General features: G+C 47.8%; 1 protein-coding gene across 1 annotated transcript in view; it reads left to right on the forward strand.

Moving 5' to 3' along the window:
* Positions 1-15229, forward strand: part of SLIT3 (slit guidance ligand 3) — a 560992-nt gene that overhangs the window by 285883 nt on the left and 259880 nt on the right. The gene's annotated exons all lie outside the window — the stretch shown is intronic.

Raw genomic sequence — 15229 nt, forward strand, 5'->3', positions numbered from 1 at the left:
ACAGAGCTCTCGTTCTTTCCTTAGCGTCATTGTATCCCATTGTACTGCAATGCCAAATGGATGTACCACTCTTCGATGATGGACATTGAGTTACACATTCATTTTTTTTAGTTAACTTTACACTGTAAACATTCCCGTGTCATTAAGTACTCTTCTGTCCTAGTGATTTAATGAGCACAGTATTCTACTGAGTGGATATAATACCGTATTTTCCTCCAAAATTTCTGCTGTTATCCATAGTATTATGGAGCATTATTATGAATAGACCTTTGCCTGCCTATGATTATTTTCTTAGGTGAAGTCCGTAGCCTTGAAAGCTCTGGGTCAAGGGCACGGAGTATTCTCAGGCCTTCCTGAAGCCTGGCCATGCCTCCAAGTGGCTAAGGAAGACGAGACCTGGGGCTGTGGAGAAAGATAGGCCTTGGTGCTAAGCCTCGCTCTGCCCTTGCCAAGCTGGGTGACCTGTGTTAAGGACTGACATTCTCTGAGCCTCAGTTGCCTCCAAACACTATAGGAATGCCAATAAAAGCGTGGCTTCACAGGACTGGGCTTTTGTTGTTGTCTTATTGATCTGAGAGAGAGACAGGAAGGAGAGAGAAAAACATCAATTTGTTGTTCCACTTATTTCTTCATTCACTGATAAATTCTTGTACTAGTATGTGCCCTGACCAGGGATCCAACCCACAACCTTGGTGTATCAGGACTCTAAGCAACTGATCCACCTGGTCAGGGCCACAGCGCTGTTTTGAAACTCAAATACAATCTTGCATTTCAAGCCCTGAGCACAGTTCCTGGCCTAGGAAGTGGCCTGCACCTTGGACAAGTGACATATGAGCGAGGACACGTTTTTAACGCTGCCTGTCATCTCCATCGGCCTTCACACAGGCCTCCGACCTGGGCATGGCTCCGTTTCATTTCAGGGGGAAGAAGAGGTGCAGGGGCTGGAGTCTCAAAGGCATGCCGAGCCGGCTCGGCTCTTCTACGACATGAATAAAATCCCCTGGGAGCCAACGGTGACCAGATGGAACAGTTGGGGCGCTGTGTCCTGTTCTTTAGAAGCGCGGGGCCTCAGAATTGTCTACTTTTCTTCCTTGATGAGCCAGATGACCATGTCAGGTTCTGAAATCCCAAAAGCTGGAAAAAAGTCCCTTTTTGCCCCGTTTCTGCTCTCCCTGGGTTCTTGGTGAAGCGCACTGAGGGCTAAGGGGAGGAAGAGGAACGACACCCGCTGATCCCCAGCAAAACATCTCCCTTCCTTTGATGAGTTCTGGTGGAAACCCACAAGGTTCAAACCGAGAAAGCCCCCTGCCCCGGGCCGGAGACTGGTATGCTGCACTTCATTGGGAGCCGGGCCTGGCTGCTGCAGCAGGCGCGTTTGTATGTTTGGATTTTCCAGAAGGGATAAATCACACAAACAGAGCACCTCAGGAATCCTTCGGGGAGTCGGCTCCGCTCCGGCCCCTCCTGCTAAACACATGCCCCATTCTCCAGGCTGCGGCCAGCCCTGCACACACGCCTCTGCTCTGAAGGGCTTTTTCTGGAAAACTCATTCTTGGAGAGAACTTTCTTTGTGCAGTCGTTCAGCCTTTTAGACTAAACAGACGAGAAAATAGTGAAGCATCGACAAAAGAAAGAAAAAAAGAGTTCCTTTTGGTAAATAGAGAAAGCAGGTCTTCCTTTGGGTTTGACATTCCCTTCCTCTCAGATTCTCGGCCCCGTGTTAACCGTGGCGCTCAGGCCAAGAAAGGGACGGAGAAATAGGCGCTCCCTTTCACCGGCTCTGTTTTCTCTTTGTTTTCTCAATGCACGGATGGTGCCGCGAGCCTGTCTGGCCGCCAAGTGCACATCTTGTCCTGCTCGGGCCCCAGCACAGGCCTGCGGTATTTGGCCCACAGAGCAGCATTCATTTACAATCAAAGCTTTGAAGGCTGCGCCGGTTTGAGAACAACCCGGGAGCAGGGGATTCCTTGGCATGTGGGCCCCTTGGGGCTGCATAGAAAGAGGAGAGTCTCATTTCTCCAGGAGGATTCTAAAGTGATGCTGCAGAACTGTCTGCTGGTGGATGGGCCCGGCTCTGCACCACAACCAGCACGGCCCCCTACCCCTCCATCCCTGTCCTTCCCCCGCTGGGCTGAGGCGCACACATCCTGCTTTTGTTATGAGGTGCATTTGGCTCCAGCCCCGCACACCACTCCTCCCCCAATACCCCACCCCCACCCCCATGAGATGAGTCCCATGCTGATGGAGTCCGGGCGGGCGGATGACAGCACCCGCCCAAGGTTGAGCTTCCAACTGAGGAGGGAGGGGGGTCTTGGACCAGCAATTTCGGGAGACAGTTAAAAGATTAGATAGTAAATTTACTTAACAGAGACTAATCACCTGGGACTGGGTTTCATATCCTGTTTTGAAATAATGTATTTTCTTTTGTGCTCTGGTCTGAATCTGTCATCCCTGCTCTAATAATGAGAGGCAGCGATTTTTAATCTTTGACCCTGTTCCGTATAATCTAATCACACTGGTTTTCTGATCCTCCTCTCCTTATTTGGTGAAGTTCAGGAAGGAGGAAGAACTCATTTATCTGGCATGGCTGGTCACTCTGGAGTTCTTGTAGGGGCGAGGCCTCTGGGACCCCAGCTCTGTGCTCTTCACTTTGGGAGGGGCAGTGAGCAGAGAAGAAAAGGAAGGAAGGCCCAAGGCTCTTATGTCTGAATTGGGTGAACAAAGGATGGCAAGTAGGGACTACAATAAAATGGTGTGACATCCGTTTCATATGAAGGCCGCCTCCTGAGCCGTGAGTCACAAAATGGGAGCAGCCTTAGGTGAGCCTGGCCTCTTCCCACAAAGCCTCTAAGGGGCGTCCAGTTAAGGGGGAAGCTGGGTAATCCCCCATGGAAACTGTTACACAGTTAGCCTCCTCCCCTTCCCTTTCCAACTGGGAGGTCTTGGGTGTCTCCCCTTCTGCTCTGGGTTTGACTCACAGGCGGGTGCTTGGCCCCAGGCAGCTCATTCTGAGGTCTTCCCTTTGGGTGGGGTTGCCAGATGGGGTGTCTCTAGGCTCTCTGGCTTTGGGGTTGCCCTACCAGGAATCTGAAGGCTGGGAGATTGGGTTCAGTTTGCACTAGAACTGGGAGAACGTGAACAGAGCAATGCTTTCCCTCTTTCTCTTGCCCACCTCCCATTTGTGTGATTGTTGCTTGATTGTGGGGAGGGACGTGGACAAGATCCCCAGCACCTCCCTCTTCCCCTTTGCCGTCCCTCAGGGCTCAGTGACGCTCCAGACACTCCTTTGGCTGCTTAGCCAGAGTTTTCTGGTTAAAAGCAACAAAACCCAACAAATCTAGTTCAATAAAAGGGGATTTTTTGAAAACACATGGGGTGGAGCATCTGGAATCAAAGGGAGGGTTAAAACAGGGCTTGCAAAGACAGGCACTGATCATCTTCACTGGGTCTTAAAAGCAGGCATCGCTCAACAGTTGTGCCCAGGCACCAGCGCTAATGAGAGATGCCAACTACATTCCGTTTTTCCGGTCCCTTTGCTTATAATTCAGATGCCATGAATGGAGACTCTCATTTGGCTGAGCTTGGGCCATGCGTTTGGCCAAGCAAAGGTCCTACTAGATTGTATGCAGAGAAAGGCAACTTCTCAACAGGTGGTGGGACAGGGTGCTGTACCCACAGGTCCATGTCTCACTAGGACCTGACCTTGCTGGGTAGGTCTGCTATGACAGCATGCAGCGCAAAGCAGGATAAAGGACATCGCGAGAGAAACTGACAATGCTGTCTTCCCTTGCTTCCTTCCTGTCACTGTACCATCCCCTCGCCCACACCCATCCTGTCAGGATCAGAATGGGGAGATAGATTGCCGGAACATGACCTTTTGACGGAGGCTATTTTATTTCTGTTGAATCTCCAAGGTTCTAATCTTTACGTGTCTTCATTAACTTCCCCCGGAGTCCCATGGTTCTCCATTCAGATCTGGGCCACCACTCAAGATCCCTGTCCCAACCCTCCCCCACGTTCACAGCTTAGATAAATAATTTACAGGCCAAATAAATATCCAGCCCCCACCCCCAGCTCTGTGTAATTACCTTTCTGTTGTGTGGTGGCTTCACCCTTATGGGAAATGTGAGAAGGGAAATGGATCCTTTTAGCCTGTGAATGGTGCTTTATTATTTTGATGCATGAATGCGGAAGGAATAAGAGACAAAATAAAGTTAATAATACATCGCAGTATAGATAATTCATCACTTAAATCAATAGGAACTGCGGGTCACTGAACTGGAACCGGTGTTACTGTGATCCAAACATGGAATTAATAATTGAAACTACACTGATCCGTCTTCCTGCAATGGGAAGACAGACAGCCCCAGGGATAGATCCGTACAGCTCGGGAGGAACGAGGCGATGGAGATAGACAGATGATTCATTTAGTTCCTACAGCTGTCACATCCGGTAAATATGAAAATCTGCTTTCTATCTGCAATCAGCCTCATTTGGGAGCGAGGTTCACTGAATTATATCCTCAACGGCGTGTTTATTTTTTCATTTATGGCAGGAATTTCAAATGATTGGTTAGCATGGAATGCCACATTCTCCAAGGCTGAGAAAGCTCTCTAGCCCACTAGGCAGTGGTATGCACAGCATATGCGGCCCCACCACCTTCTCTATACCTACCTGGGAATTCTGGGTCCTCAGTTTCCCAGGAGTGTCAAAAATAGTGGAATCTGCAGAGAGCAAATAGGTACTAGCATAACATAAGAATCAAGAAGGCAACTTCAGAGGGAAATCCTCAGCTCTGCTATCTTGGGCAAGTTACCTATTCTCTTTGAGCCTCGGTTACCCTCCCAGAAAAGGAGGTAATGATAGCACCTGCCTCACAAGGTACCTGAGGACTGCACGAGACGGTGAATGAAAGCACTCAGAGCCATGGTGGCCCCTGGTCCCCACCATGATTGATGTTGTTCTCAGTGGTGGTCATGGAGTCACTGGCCAGACTGAGGCTGAAGTTCGTGATTATGGAGATATACTTATTACTGATTAAAATTAAAATCAACCCTAGCTGCTCTGGCTCTTAAAGCAGTAGAACCAACTGTAGAAGTGGATCTCTGTCCTGTTGCCTTGTGCTTGTGGGGGTGAGAATGAGTGGGTCCGAGCAGGGGGCCCACTGAGAGGTATGGACTCCTGACTTCCGTGTAGAGGTGGGGCTCAGCAGAGTTCAATCGCTCTGCCTAATGAAATGGGAGGACGTGAGGTAAGGGATAGGTTACCAGAGGACTCTTGAGAGAGAGAGAAGCAAGGAGAGAATTCTGGGACAATGTAGGAGGTGGAGCCTGGCGTGGGTAGATGGATGAGTTATTTTTAAGAAAAGATATGCTTCAGATTTATTTTTAATCATTCTTTTTGCAATTTCAGTGGACATACACTATTATATTAGTTCCAGGTGTGTAACAGTGATTAGACTTTTATATAACTTATAAAGAGTCCCCCCCCACCCCCCATAAGCCTAGGACCACCTGACACCATGCATAGTTATTACAGTATTATTTACTACATCCCCTGTGCTGTACTTTACATCCCGGTGACTGTTTTTACAACTGGCAATTTGTTCTTCTTAATCCCTTCCCCTTTTTCACTCATCCCTCCAACCTCCTTTCCATCTGGCAGCCATCAAAATGTCCTCTGTATCTATGAGTTTGTTTCTCTTTTGTTAAACCTCCCTCCATCTCCACTATCTTCACATTCATCTGTATCTTATATAAATGCAGTGTCTGGGGGAAGGGCGGTGGTGGTAGGTGTAATGTTCATAAAAGAAGGACAAGGGGCTGGGTTTCCTGGCTGGGGTGACATGGCGGGGACTGCCCATGTGAGATGGCCAGATGATCCATAACCTGATCTATTTGAGCAGAAGTCAGACTTTCAAGTCAGAGCCGACTAGGAGAAGCCTGGTTTTCACCCCTACCCCAGGCCCTGGAGAGGCTGGGTGGACACAGGGCTTTCTCAGGGAGTGAGGCAAGTCCTGCATCCACTTCACTTGCTTCTCCACCTGCAGCTGTGCAGGCTCAGGAGGGGCTGGACATCATCTGCCAGGTATAGGGAAGTACTGTGCCCAAACGTCCCTTCCCATGTTTCCTTGCAGTTCTTCTTAAGAGTCCATTTGTCCCTTGTAGTGAGTGACTTTTCTATGTAATAGAGCACCGGTCTGAGGATGCCATGGGGATGTGTGGCCAACACTGGGAAAGGGGATGGTGGGAGACCAGCCCCTGAGGCGAAGGAGGAAGACCCAACAAATGAGCAGGATTTCAAGAAGAGACATGCCCAGTCCTTCCCCTGTCATCAGAGGAGAGGCTAGAGGTGTGTGGGCAGGTAGAAGACCAGACCACCTCCTCTGGGGATTTCCTGGAACCCCTGCAGCAGCTGGGATCGATTCCTGGGAGTTGGACAGAAAAGTACCTTGGCAGAACAGAGGTTGGCTTGGCTGAGCCATTGTCTGTAGGCAAAGGGATAGGGCAAAGAGTAAGTGGTGACAGCTCCTCCCTGTGGATAGAGGTGACCACATTTTAACTGTTTTTTTGTTTATTGTTCCTTAAGGAGCCACCTCTCCTCTTCTCTCCAGATTTTTTCAGAGCCCAACAGGCTCTTTTCAGTGAAACTCTTTGGATGGAAACACAAATAGCCCATTGCATGCCAAGTGTCTGTTCTAAAGTCAGCAGTGATATGAACATCTGCACAATCAAATGTACCCTCCAAAACCCCTTAATCTTCAGAACCTGCTCCCTTCAAAACTTAAAAGTCAAAAAGGAACTTACTTTTTAAAGTCTTGTTTTCTTTTTTATTATTATTATTTTTTTATTGTTTAAAGTATTACACATAGTAGTACATATATCTCCTTTTTTTTCCCCATTGACCTTCCCCCAGCCTCCCTGTCACATGCCCTCATCCCACTCCCCCCAGTGTCTTGTGTCCATTGGTTGTGCTTATATGCAGGCATACAAGTCCTTTGGTTGATCTCTTTCCCCCCCACCTTAACACTCCCCAGCCTTCCCGCTGTAATTTGACAGTCTGTTCGGTGCTTTACTGCCTCTGTTTCTATCTTTTTGTTCATCAGGTTATAATGTTCTTTATTTTCCATAAATGAATGAGATCATGTGGTATTTTTCTTTCATTGCCTGGCTTATTTCACTTAACATAATGCTCTCCAGGTCCATCCATGCTGCTGCAAATGATAAGACTTCCTTCAGCATAGTATTCCATTGTGTAGATGTACCATAGTTTTCTAATCCACTTATCTGCTGATGGGCATTTAGGCTGTTTCCAAATCTTAGCTATGGTGAATTGTGCTGCTATGAACATAGGGGTGCATATATCCTTTCTGATTGGTGTTTCTAGTTTCTTGGGATATATTCCTAGAAGTGGGATTACTGGGTCAAATGGGAGTTCCATTTTTAGTTTTTTAAGGAAACTCCATACTGTTCTCCACAGTGGCTGCACCAGTCTGCATTTCCACCAGCAGTGCACGAGGGTTCCTTTAAAATCTTGTTTTCTTTTGGGACCCAGCCTTCCCTGGAGTAGAGGCCAAGATCTAGTGTGAGCCGAAACCAGTTTGGCTCAGTGGATAGAGCGTCGGCCTGCGGACTGAAGGGTCCCGGGTTCCATTCCGGTCAAGGGCATGTACCTTGGTTGCGGGCACATCCCTAGTGGGAGGTGTGTAGGAGGCAGCTGATCGATGTTTCTCTCTCATCGATGTTTCTAGCTCTCTATCCCTCTCCCTTCCTCTCTCTGTAAAATATCAATAAAATATATTTTAAAAAAAAAGATCTAGTGTGAACTGAAAAATGATGGGGTCAACAAAGGATTTTTGCCTCTCTGCTGAGCAGGACAGATCTGTTCCTTATGCCCTTGCTGATATGGCTTCAGTAAATCAGGTTAAGAGCGGGGAAGGCAGTGAACCAAGAGGCAGAAGACCTCAGATTAAGTCTGGCTTTACTACAAACTAGTCATGTGACCTTGAACAAGACACTTGATCTTAATTTTCCAAACTTTAGAACAAACTCAGTGAAAATATTTATATAGATAGGGAGGTATGTAGGTAGATTCTAGTATTTTTTCAATGTATAATTTAAAGTATTCAAACAAGAGGAGAATGAATGCTTTTATAATTGTGGTTTTATAGTTTTCTTATATTTTTTTCATGAAAGCCCTTTGAGTTTAGAAGTCTAATTGCCCCCTAATATTGTTAAATTGGATTACAAATGGCCAGAGTGTACATACAAAGTGTTGGTTGACTCATTTTAGGACTGAAATCAGCTAATGTTTGTGATGTCCTCCTGTCACCTGAGAAAAATCCGTCCTCGCTGTGTGCTAGAGGCCATGTGTGTTGGAGATGAAGGTAAATGAGAGGCAGGTCTCTGTTGACAATTTGGTGCCTGGGGTAGACAGCTCCGGAGGAATCAGGAATCGTAATGCCTTGCAGAACTTGGAGGGCCATACTGTTTAGAGCTTTGTTAATTTACACCTTTAGGGAATGTACCTCGTAGAGGCTAGATTTCCTCAAACAAGAGGTGAGGCTGTTGGGCAGCAGTCTTCACATTCTTTGGTTGGGTTCCCTGGACGTGCCCCAGGGGCCTTTCAGGAGCCCGGCAGGGAGAAAGGACGGGAGGAAATTTCTAGCTGTCAGGACTCCAGGTCCCCTGGGCCCCTTCTTGCAATGATACAGCTCTGCTTTTATCTGATTTATATATTAAAGTTTTCATGTCAGATTTCACTTTTAAAAAGGGTCTGTGGTGAGGGAACTGAAAGGAGACCGGTGATCTTTAAAGTCTAAGGTCTCCATGTGTAAGTTTTTGTAATCTTAGAGAAAGAGACAGAAATCTGAGTTTGTGGGACCTGGGCAGATGAATCCTGAACACTACTTTCTAGGAACTGGTGTAGATTCCTTTCCACCATCCAAGTCCCCCAGGGTCTTGAAACCAATATGTAGTCGATTCTTGTTATCTATGGTAGTTATATTCTGTAAAGTCACCTTGAACTACTGAATTAGTGAATGCTGAGTCATTGCTCCTAGGGGAATTATGTGCAAGCACGTGCGTGCGGGCACACACACAACACACACACACAGATTATCATCTTAATTTCTAAAAACAACTCGTCCTGGTAAATTCTATTTTATGGAAAGAAAACAAGGTTCAGAAGTGTCAAGTGGATTGCCTGAGACCACCCCACTAAACAGGTATCACAGTTGGGATTCAAAGCCCATTCAGCTGGCCTGAGAGCCAGAGCCTGCACTGCCCTGCCCTGTCCCCGCACTCTGCCCCACCCCCACCCCAGCATCCCTGTAAGAGACCTGACTCAGGAAGGCCGAGCTTGGGCTTGGATGACCTGAGCTGGGAACCTACCTCTGTGTTGGGCAACTCAAATTTTTTGGCCGCTCTTCACATATTTAGATGACCGCAAAGCACTGCAGGTATTGATTTTGGGGTTACAGATAAATTTTTGCAAGAAGAAATTGCAAAGATTGGATCTGTGAAATATGAAGATCAGCTGTCTATGTGATGTCAGTCATTGGTAGTCTAGTCAAAACAAGGTAAAGTTATTCATTCTCGTATTCTGCTGTTGATGTGCACAGTACATTTTATGTGTCTGTTTGCCTTTCATGGTCATCTGTTAGTCAAAGGATCTGGGCAGGACCCCTTGACGAGTCAGGATTTTCCCTTTCCTACTAATGAACAAATAAGGTGAAAAATGAATGCATTGTAAGAAGAAACTGTAATTAACATATAACGGTGCCCTCGCTTCCCGCCATTTCCTGCTGCCTCCCTGTCTTATACTCTCCAGAGGAAGGCCTGCTGTTACTAGCCTAGTTCCTGGATGTCTTGTGATGTAAAATCTGGGAAATGGGTAGAAGGACAGGACCTGAGAGGTGGTAAAGGGCAGGGTTGACTGAGGGATTGGGTGTGCTTGCAAGCAGGAGTGTTCAGAGCATCCATGAGATGTGTACCGGACACAGGAGATGAGGAAAAAGGGTGTCTGAAAGTCTTCCCCCAGGTAAGTGCAATAGGAGATCCAAATAAATATTGGAATTCCTTTCTAACCATGTGCGGGTGCCTAACTGCTTCTTCACATGTAACTCCGTGTAGAAACTGAGTTTCCATTACATCACGGTGTGAACAAGCCTGATGCCTGCCTGTTCATGCATGTGTTTGTTCACGCAGTCTCTGCAGCATTAATTGTCCGTATTGAAGTCATTAGAGGACCGGATGGGGGGGTATGAAAGTGAATATTCTTTTCTGAAGAATGAGTATAAAATTTGGTGGGTGGGGCTAAGTGTCACAGGGAATGTGACCCTCGGGAAGAAAAGTTTTCCAGGATCAGCCTGTATCTCTCATGTTTGGTTCTCCTAAGAAAAGAAACACGCTGAATAGTAGCTGGGAGTTTCTTATGTCCTTCACACTCTCTCAGCCCCAGGCTCGCCATCTGTGAACTAGGGCTGAGAAAGTACCTATCCCCCACCAGTCCCATGGGGATCCAATGAGATAGACTTAGCTCAGTCCCTGACACCAACTAACACAACATATATTGTCTGTTGTGACAATGGTTATGCCCATCCTATTGGTTTATTCCATGAGAAGTTTTTAAAAGTTATTTCTAAAGAGAAATGGAAACATGAAACTTTGTACATGGATATTTCATAGACCAAATATGGTCTATCCACACAATGGAATATTGTTCAGCCATAAAGTAGAATGAAGTACTGGGACATGCTACCGCATGGATGAATCGTGAAAACATTAAGTGAAAGAAGCCAGGAACAGAATACCATGTGTTATATGAGAACCCAGAATGGGGAACTCCACAGAGACAAAAAGTGGATTAGGGGTTGCTTAGGGCTGGGGGCAGGGCAGAGATAGGGAGATGGGGGGATAGCTAAAGGATATGGGGTTTCTTTTTGAGGTCATGAAAACTATCAATTAACTGTGGTGACAGGTTGCACATTTCTGTGAATAGACTAGTGAATTGTGCATGTGAAATGTAAGGCATATGAATTATGTCTCAATAAAGCTGTTTAAAATTTTTCAATGAAGACTGGGGGCGGGATTTATTTCTGCTGGTTTTGCTTCTGACCATGAGTCGGAAGCCAACAGTTAGAAAACTGCCGTTACATTCATGACAGACACGAAACAAGACCCAAGACCGCAGGAAGCCATCTGCGTCCCTTCATTCCTCTGGGCTCTGCAAGGACAATACCAAGAATCTACGTTAAGCTGAAGCTTAGCATCCCTGCACTGGGAAGAATTCCAAAGGTCACCTACGGAAAGCACGCCCCAGTCACTGCCAGCATTTCGTCTCCGCCAGACACTTCTTAATCTCTGCTTTTACCAGGAAATTACACCTAGAGAGGAGAAGGGAACCTCACACTCCACGTGGGGGATATTTGTGGCACGGCTTGTGGAGAGGAAGGACTTGGGAAAGAATGCATTTGACCCCGCGGGGGGAGGAGAGGGCAGAGTGATAACAGCTGCCCTGAAGTGTGGATGACATGTTGCATGCGGCTCACACCCAGTGCGAGGCGCAGGCCAGTGAGTGAACACAGGCTGGGACGGGTATGCGTGCGCAGAAGACAGCAAAGGGAGGAGAGAGAAAGGGTACAGCCCCCGTTATGGGTGTCACGCCACATGGTGCTTCACAGAGGTCATCTCGCTTAACCTCTGCCCCTAAAAGTAAGCGTCATTACCACTGTCACCAATAAGGAAACTGAGGCTTGGAAAGGTGCTGGACATTTTCAGGTGCAGAGTGTCCGAGCCGCAGCAGGGACACTGATCTGTGACCCCAGGTGATTCTCACGTGTTAATAGCGAAGACGATAAGAGCAACAGCCACTGTATGGGGCACAGTGACAACGCGCCAGCACCGAGCACCTGTCCTTGCTCTATGTCAGTGAGTCCTCACACGTTAGCTCCATGAGAGCAGCGACCCTGTCTCGTTTACCTTAAATCTCCTGCGTCTCAGGCAGCGTCTCGCCCAGCCATGGGCAAACTACGGCCCGCGGGCCGGATCCGGCTGTTCTATCCGGTTCTCTTGCTCTCCCCTCCGCTCCTTTACTTTGAATTTATATTAGTTCACACAAACACTCCATCCATGCTTTTGTTCCGGCCCTCCGGTCCAGTTTAAGAACCCATTGTGGCCCTCGAGTCAAAAAGTTTGCCCACCCCTGGCTCTGGCCTGTAGCTGTTCAGTAATTGCTGGGCGAATGAATGAAGGAGGTGGCCCTACACTTACCCGCCAGCATACCAGCTCTTCTCCTGCCCAGTGCTCGCTTGGCTGTGGTTCATTGGGTAGCTGCTGAATCGATGATGCCCCGCTTCACAGATGAGGACACAGGCCCAGAGAGAGGATGGAGCCTGCCCAAGGTCCCACAGGCAGGAAGAGGTAATGACAAGCCAGGCCCTTAATAATGATGAGAAAAGGGAACTTTTGACTTAAGGGTCTGGGGTAAAAACCTGCCTAGAAATGGACTCAGTGGAGATGGGAAGTGGATTTGCGGTAATTCAAACACACAAAATGCTGCAGCTAAACTGTCGCCTGTGGGCAAAAGACGGCTCAGTGCTGGGCTCCCACAAGGTTCTGCTTCTGGGTTTTTCACGCGGCTCAGGTCAGAAGAGTCTTTTTTTGTTCTTGTTGTTTGTAAAGGGAAGGGTGGGAGGGAGAATTAGGGTGTTAACTAATCTCCCGTCACTGTGAGAAATGGTGTTTCCAGGACCCCAAGGAGACTGAGATAAGCATCCCCTTCGCATCCCCAGGAACCGGGTGCTGCTGGGAAAGCAAGCTCGAGGCCGCTGCACCTGTCAGACAACTCCAGGGTCTCAGTCCCACGCATCAAGCTGTCAAGTCCTAACCCGTCAGAAAGCCATCTAGATGTGTGTGTGCGTGTATCGGCCACACGGAGCAGAGCGGGCCCCATCCGGTAGCCTGGGGCTGTTTTCAGGCTGACCTGAGTGGGAGGGCTGTCTCACTGCTGTTTCTCTGAGAAAAACAAACAGAGCCCAACAATAGAACCGCCTGTGCCTGGACCGCACGGGGTTAGCTCTGTCTATGTTTGTCCAGTGAAATGCGGGCTCCTGGGCAGTGTATGCAGCTCGGGTACCGCATGTCAACAGAGGAGAAAATTAAAGCCGAAAACCTCGGTATAATTTATTTATCACAGCCTCACCTTGCCTCCCTGCTTGTCTGCGTTTGCGTGGCGCTCATTTAACTGCTTCCACGGTGTCTGTTTAAAGAGGAAACAGAAGAATCAGCTCAGGGATTAAGATAAACCCAAACACAAAAACTGCACACCAGTCCTTTCATTTTCTTCCTCAACCGACTTTGTTCCACTCTGCTGTTAAGATGAAAATGACTCTGCATCAGGATGATTAATTATCATTATTCCTTCAAGTTTGATGTCTAGACCAGGAAAGCAAAGTCCCAGACTCCAACTGTGTTTTCCTCCGCTTCTGAAAACATGAGTACACAGTAGACGTTATTGTCACCATTTTGTAGACGAAGATCAGAGAGATAGAGGGACTTGCCCAACAAGGTCACACAGTGAGGAAGGGTCAGTGCTAAGACGGACTTAAGTCTGTCTGAGTCAAAGCCTCCAAGTTTCCCTGAGTTCCATCAGGAGATCATGGTCAGTGGGGCAGAGACCTACAACGGTATGTCATGTAGACACAGCGGAGAAGGAAACAGATTCGGTAAACAGAGAAGTTACTCGAACATTAGGAAAGTCTTTTTTAAAAAAATATATATTTTATTGATATTTTACAGAGAGGAAGGGAGAGGGATAGAGAGCTAGAAACATCGATGGGAGAGAAACATCGATCAGCTGCCTCCTGCACACCTCCCACTGGGGATGTGCCCGCAACCAAGGTACATGCCCTTGACCGGAATCGAACCCGGGACCCTTCAGTCCGCAGGCTGACGCTCTATCCACTAAGCCAAACCGGTTTCGGCAAGGAAAGTCTTTGGGGTGGGCAGGTGAGGTGAGAGCCGGATGGCTACAGAGGAGCAAGTTGAGGTTTACGTCCTATCTCCCCAATGAGATTTATGCTCTGAGAAGATGGATACTTCAAAAGAATATAGAACTCGGGCTGCAAAACGATTTCCTTTGTAATGCTCCCAACGGAGCCAACTACAAAGATACCTTCCCAAGTTTACAATGACGCTGCTGACAGTGATGGCAGTGGAGGACGGTGTCTGCCAGGGTGATGACAGGGATGGGATTCTGCTGCTGTCCAAATGTGGAGCCTGGCGCTCCCTTCCCAGCCATATTTGGGGAGAGAGGAGTTTGGAATTCCAGGATAGCAGGAGAGGCGCAAGAGAAGATTTACACATTGTGCTGGGAGACACGGGGTAAGGCCGAGCGAGGGCCCTGGGAAGCAGAGGGTGGGCGAGCTCGCTGATAATGGTGGTGATGAGCACTATCCCAGCCCGCTGACCTGGAGGAGCAGAGGGGGAGAGAGGCTGTGAGAGGAGGAATGCCATATTTAACGGGAGGGGAGAGATAAATAATTCTTTATCTTTATGGTCAGGGAGGAGGGTCTCTCGTCCAAGGCCCAGGGAGTGAGGAATTTGACCGCCTGCCAGAGCAGGTGAGCGAGGCTTGAGAAGAGAATCTGGCGCGGACACAGATGCTAGCAGGGGGTGCGAGAGTGTGATCCTGCAGACTCGCCTTCCTGCCAGCGCTGCTGTGATAGGAAGGAAAGTGGGAAACGGGCGCGTATCCGGCCTGCAGAGCAGAGCTGACCACATCAGATGTCGTAGCTACAGAGCTGTGAGTGGACAGGGGCAAGTAAGGTTAGTAAAGCCCCCCAAAGATGTGAGACGGGGGTGCCAGAGGAATGCCAGGGTTTTTTAAAAAATCATTACAGAAGTGCTATGTATTCACTATAGAAAAATTGCATAGGGAAGCCAAACAAATAAAAATGATTTACTCATAATCCCACACCTAGAAATAATCACTATAATATTTTGGTACAATTTTCCCCAGATCTTCTTCTCCCTCACGTCCATATACGCGCGCACACACACATACGCACACACACACACACACACACACACGTTTATGTTTATAGCTTTTGATTACACTATGCATACTCTTTGGAAACCTCCCTTTTCACTTAAAAATACATACAGAGCATTTTTCTAAGTTTATGAATAACCTATTATTTTTTTTTAATGGTTGTTGGTCTTCCCTT

The sequence above is a fragment of the Plecotus auritus genome (genome assembly GCF_963455305.1).
Source record: "Plecotus auritus genome assembly, chromosome: 6".
Taxonomy (NCBI): Eukaryota; Metazoa; Chordata; class Mammalia; order Chiroptera; family Vespertilionidae; genus Plecotus; species Plecotus auritus.